The sequence below is a fragment of the Nothoprocta perdicaria genome, unplaced genomic scaffold (genome assembly GCF_003342845.1).
Source record: "Nothoprocta perdicaria isolate Ctin4 unplaced genomic scaffold, notPer1 scaffold_18, whole genome shotgun sequence".
NCBI lineage: Eukaryota > Metazoa > Chordata > Aves > Tinamiformes > Tinamidae > Nothoprocta > Nothoprocta perdicaria.
The window spans coordinates 1861108-1867301 of record NW_020454982.1 but is presented as its reverse complement, the minus strand read 5'-3'; the positions used below and the strand labels follow the sequence as shown (position 1 = coordinate 1867301).

Genomic DNA, 6194 nt, shown 5'->3' with positions numbered 1-6194 from the left:
GTCACTGAGGTCATCAGATTTGACTTCGAATGCACCCAGAGTGCACTTCTGTTGCTTTTAAAACAAACAAAAAGTCCTTTTTACATAGTCACTGATCAGGATATGGTGTGTTACAGCCTCAATAATATCTTTTCACTGAGCACTTTGAATGAACCGGACTTAAAGTCTGCTGAAGTCTTGATGAATTTAGGACTTGCACAAGATGCAGACTTGACATAGCCAGAAAATGCACTGGTTGAACCCTGTTATTTGATATAGAGTAACACAATAAACATAAGGATTTTTAAACCAACTTTTACACTCAAAACAAAAGGTATTCTTGAATAAAAAGTATTCTTAAATGCTCTTTTTTTTTTCAGCCTGTCTACCTGACTTCTTTCAAGAATCTCCAGCAAATGAACCACCAAAAAAAAAAAAAAAAAAAAAAGGAATATTTTCTGTTCTGCTCATGTCCCTATGCCATCCATGCCTAAGAAGCTTATAGCATATCCTAGGATATATCTTTTACTAGTGGTAATTATCTTTCTCTTCCTTGAAATATTTGGAAATTTCCAGGTCTTCCTGTTTATCATCAGGATGTAACTGTGACCTTTTGTTGTTGCATCTTTTGTAAGAAGAAAGAAAGCTTTGTTCAATCTTTGTCTAATTCAGTTTAGCTTAACTTATAAATAGCATACATCTCCAAGCCTCCAATACTGGACATATCATTTGCTATTTTCATACCTCCTTTTCTTTCTTTTTTCCCTTTCCTATTGTACTACAATTAGTCAGATTTTAAGTTCCCATGAAATCTTGGTCTAAAACATGTGTTTTCCTACCCTCTTAATCTTTTGTATTTTGCAAGACAATAGAAAACCCATGAATTAAGAAAAAGAAAACTAGTATTTGGCAAGTATCCTGGGACCTTAAGTAAATTGTGCGTATCAAACATTTGCCACTTTGACATGTACTGATATTATTCACATATATATTTAATGCCAAGTTATGTCAAGTTGTATCTGCTTTAATCTCTCATTTTTTGGCAATTCCTCAACTGGAAAGCTCTTACTATACTACTGCCATAAAAGCAATTCTTTTCATTTGCTTCCTTAGCTGACAAAAACTTAAGGGTCTTAACATCTTTAATGACAAACAGGATTTCTAATTTGCAGCAATGATTTAAAAAAAAAAAAAAAAAAAACTTCTTGAAAAATGAGGTAATGTGGTTCGCATTTCTAACCCCTTCTGTCATGACTAAAGAAAAATTGTACAGACAAGGACATCGCTGCAGTTCCTTCAAGGTTTGCTACCCATCACTTGGTTTTGAAAATCTTGTCGCAGTAAACTTGCATGTGCTTGACATTAATGGCTATTCCTCCATGGGAGGAATATCCCTTTACAAGAGAGAGATTGTTCCAAAAATCAGATGAAAAATGAAAAATACATGCTCAGAGAAAGGGAAAAGTAGATAGGATTCTTGCTTTGCTTGTTGCTTCTTGTCAGCACTGACACTACAGCTTATTTTGATTACCTAAACAATGCTTAGAGCATACAGAAATAAGGCTAAGTTCTTCTTAGAGCTACAGATAGTTGCTTTATCTGGTTCTTTCAAAGCTCTTTTGCTTCCCTATATTTATAAGTAAACACAGTGATTTAATCTTGTGACAAAGATATCTGTTTACTTTCTTTTTGCAAAGCACAACAACTTATGTGGAAAGTAATTGGAATATACATAATAAGCATGAGCTTAAACTATTGAATTTATTGTTTGTTAATTTGAAGTATAATATACAGCTATTTTGTGAATTAATGGTAACCATGCTGACTTCTGAAAAAAAAATCCCTTCAAAGTTTTATTTTAGTATTGTTTTTGATAGCATGTTTTTCATTCTTTGGGAAATTTTTTCTCTATGTTTTCTCTGAAACATTTTACAAGTCAAAATTCAACAAGACTTTATTATAAAGCAGAAAGAATAAACTGTCATATTTTCTTAACTTCTTGTTTAGAGAAAATAATGCTAGAAAAGAAGCACAATCATTTTACTCCAAGCCTGCCACTGTGTGACTGCTCTGTTGAAATATTTACTATTAAAATCTCTCAGTCTCCCCTCCAGAACTTTTTAGCATTTGGAAAAGAACACTAGTACAGAATCATGTATGTGCCAGTCATAATCTCTAGTCATGCAGATAAGCATGTAAGTTCCTCCCAAAATGCTCTCTGAATGCACTGATGAACAGAGTTGCATATCCACAGTAAGTTACTTTCTTCACTGCTAAACCATTCTTGACCTCAAACTTCCACTCTAATTTAATATACAAAGCTTGAGTGGTTTTTGAACTTCCTCTAGTCCCTATTGAATTTGACAAGAATCTGTCCTAGCTGTAGACTTAATAATGATGTTTCCCTTAATTGGTCACACAATGTAGAGGTTACTCTTTATCACACTTTACCTTTGCAGTTGGTACCCAGCATTGTCCTGGGACCGCACCAGTTTCTGCTTTTATCGCTGGGAAAAAATGTTACAGCTGCTTGCCCAGCTATATGTTTGCCTGATAAAATAGAAGAATGAGTTGATTCTTTGACATTTTAGATGCTTGCTATTTGGAGCAGCAGCAATTAGGTAGCAATTAAGACTACTGCCATAAGCATCAGGTAGATGTTGGAATAATTAATTGACTATTATTTCCCAGCTGTTATTCAGAGTGGCTTCTCCCCTCTTGTAGTTTTTTTTTATTTTCCAGTACATCCAGAAGTTCCCAGTTCCATTCTGCCTGACCCTACTCTCTCCACCCCAATCAAGAATACAGAAGTCATTTATGTTCCTTGTTTTCAAAAGTGTAGAGAGAGTATTGGCTAGTTTCTGTGCCTGAGTCATCCTGTGTGTATGTCCTACCTCATACATCTCCATGGGAATTGGTTGCTCCCCAAAAAGCACAAACAATATTGTGTCCATACATACAAACTCCCAGCTTGCAGGACCTTTGAAACTGGATAAAAAATCCAAAATTCATACATTTCTGCTTGGCTCATTGGAGGTTTGCCTGCATCTGAGTGCCAGCAGATGGTTCTTGCATTTTGCTAGAGCCTCTTTTATTTTCATGATACATGCTCCCACTGGATCTGCCATCTTTGCTTACCCATAAATTCTTTACACCTCCTGTATACTCAGCATCACCTCTAGCTGTCCTTCTGTCTCTTTACAATGCTAGTACACTCTTCTTGCCTCTTCTCATCCCCATGTGCCACTTGCTGTCGGAAATATGGGAAAGATGTCTGTTGGTGATGAAGTTTCTCTTCCATCTATGCCAGTCCACGCTCTCTAAATGGTTTTGTCCTGCAGGAAGGATGCCTATGGGAGGCTGATCAGCCGGCCACCATGAATGCCATTAAGGCCACTCATTCATTCATTTGATTTTTGTACTTCAATAACATATTCCAAAAGTAAGAACTGCCTAAAGTGAGATAGAATAGATGTGAGTGTACTAATGTGCCTTTTGGATTATAAAAGGATAATTGGCTTGTGTGATACCAGTTAGGCTGGCAACCCACTTGGGTGATGCTTTTCCTAGCAGTCTGTGGGCTCAAGATAGGAAGCAGGGTGCGGAGAAGAGGTACGAAAGGAATCGAGATCGTTCCAAGCTGCAGTGCCTCCTTTATTGAATCCTTTATAGCTTTTCCTCAAGTATAACTATTTCAATAAAAGTAAAATTGAAGAAGTCTAATAATATTTTAATGACTTATTTGTGAAACTGAAAGCTAAAATATAAAAGAAACAATGGCAGCTACATTATTTATAAACTAACTAGACAGCTGCTTGTATTGCTATAACAAATTTGTGACTGGCCAAGCAAACAAGCAAGCAGGCCGGACTATTCTCTTCATGCATGGCGTATGCAGAATTCCAGTGTAAGCCTTGCACTTCTAGGTTCAGCTCACAGTCTCTGTCTTTTGTTTATTCAGTGTTTCTCCCAAATCCTATTTTTGATAAGATACTTCTGTATGTATTACAAATGTCTTCTGTCTTGCTTCTCCTTTTGCTGTCAGTGCCCAGCTTTCTTGTGAGGTGTAATAACCCGTATTAATCAGCCTTGACAACTAACTGTAGCAGTCGATCAAATTTGCCATGTGCCCATCTGGGAATGTCCATGTCAACTCATGGTTCACCTTCAGCTGAGCCTGGTTTATTATTATAAATTACTCTTTGTAGTCTAATCTCATTGTTTCATCTCATATAAATCTCCAGCTTCACTTCCATATCACTCTTTTGCACATAGTGATGATGTTCTTTGCCTTGATTAAATTAACATCTCACTGTAATACTGGATTCAGTCTTTTGTAAATAACTGAAAATAAATTAGTTCTTTTTCAGTGTCTTAATACAAAGATAATCTTGCTTTCTTGCTGATCAGATGAGAGTACTGAAAGGAGAACTGTAGTATGTAATATATAAATCTTATTCTCCAGTCATAATCCTTTTGTTAATAGGAAACTACAGTAGAGAGAGAGGGAATGTGGCATTAACTGCAACTGAATATGTTTAGTGAGTTTAGTGATACAAATATGTATCTAAAATGTACATTTCTTTAGCATTATAATTTGTATTAACAATATTTTTTGTGTTGCTTTGTTTTTAGGAAAGAATTTTATAGAGAATGGTGGATATATGACAATACAAGAGCATATTTGTGAGTAGGTATTGTAGTACGTACAGATTTAATCTAATGATGCATATATTTCTTTTAATGTAATGTTGACAGTATATTGAGCTCTATGTAAGACTCTGATCATGACAACACACCATTTCCCAAGAAGCTTTTAATTCAGATTGTGGTGAAGATACTGTGAATTCAGTGTGTTACTTACATATAGCTTGTCTGCAGTATTGATTTTAATATATTTTTTTCATTTTTCTTTCTTCAAAGCATAGAGTTCAAAAAGTAAGGATTGTAAGATCTTACCCCCCCCACACACACACACCAATTCCTTTTGGAAAACAGCAATGCTTAAATTTTCCAGCGGATGCTTTGTAGTGTGATATTTTGTTAGGTTGCCTCAGCCATGTCAGATGATATAAAGTTACATGATGTAATTATGTGACCTGCATTGAGTTATCTCAATATGACATACCAGACAGGCAACTTGCTTTAAATGACATACTTTCTTGGAAACTGCAGATAACCTTCTAAGAGTGGAAAACGGTTGGCAGTGGCTGCCTCAGGCCTGACGTTCTTCCGTATATTTATTATTGATTTGGTGGATGGGATGGTAAATGTAGCTGATAACAGAAAATTATTTAGGTTAAAGAAAACTTGATGGAATGCTAAGATTTCCTCAAGGATCAAGGCAAATTGGTTGACTGAGTAACATAATGTGATAACATAATGGTGGTAATATGCTGATAAAATGTAATGTATAGCTTATCTTCTCCATTAAAATATTACAGTAATGTTGGGGATAATTTTTAATAGATGGATTCAGAATTGAATACTGTGGAGATCTCAGTGAGGCTGCATCTGAATTTCCATAAGATCACGCTGCTCACTAAAACTGACTAATCTGTATGTTGGTTCTGAATAAACAAAACTTGGAAATATCTAAATCAAAAGTCTTGCAGGGGGTGCTGGGCATCCCCTAGGAATTTTCTTGACCTTGGATGTGCTTTTTTTGTCGTCATCATGTTCCCTAGAAAAGCTGTTCTGCTGATTCCACTGTTTCAGAAGACAAAAATGATGAGCTCAGTCAAGAGGACCAATGGCAGAAAGTAAAGAAGATTTCTCACCTGAAGTCTGTTGACCATAGTCACTTTCAACATGCATTGGAATGCATTACAAAAATGCCAACCTTCAAATATGTTCTTCAGCATCATTCTTCCTCCAATCTGTTTATTAGAGTGTCTGGTGAGGATGTCCTATTTCATCAAGAAGTGCTGACTACATGCCATTGCTTTTATTTGCTTTCAGTGGGAGAATTAGGACAACTGACAAGTAAGTGATGAGTTGTAGCGCAGCTGCGGTAGCTGCCATGAAGAATCCTGAAAAATAGCACGGAAATGTTCACACCTACCCTTACTTTTGATAGTTTATTTTTAGTCTTCCGCCTGGCCTTACTCTGCTGTTGAACATCCCTTTCAACTGATTGTTTCTTTTGTTTAATTCTTGTTCCAGCTACCTGCACTTGTACAATTCCAGCTGCTTCAGCTTCTGTGGTAGCTTCC

At 36.1% G+C, this 6194-nt stretch overlaps 1 long non-coding RNA gene across 1 annotated transcript; it reads left to right on the top strand.

Moving 5' to 3' along the window:
• The first annotated feature begins 490 nt into the window (after positions 1–490).
• LOC112945025 lies at positions 491–5829 on the top strand. The gene is made up of 3 exons (XR_003248920.1): positions 491–513; positions 4615–4669; positions 5667–5829. It is a non-coding gene; the product is annotated as an uncharacterized LOC112945025 (long non-coding RNA).
• Positions 5830–6194: the final 365 nt, after the last annotated feature.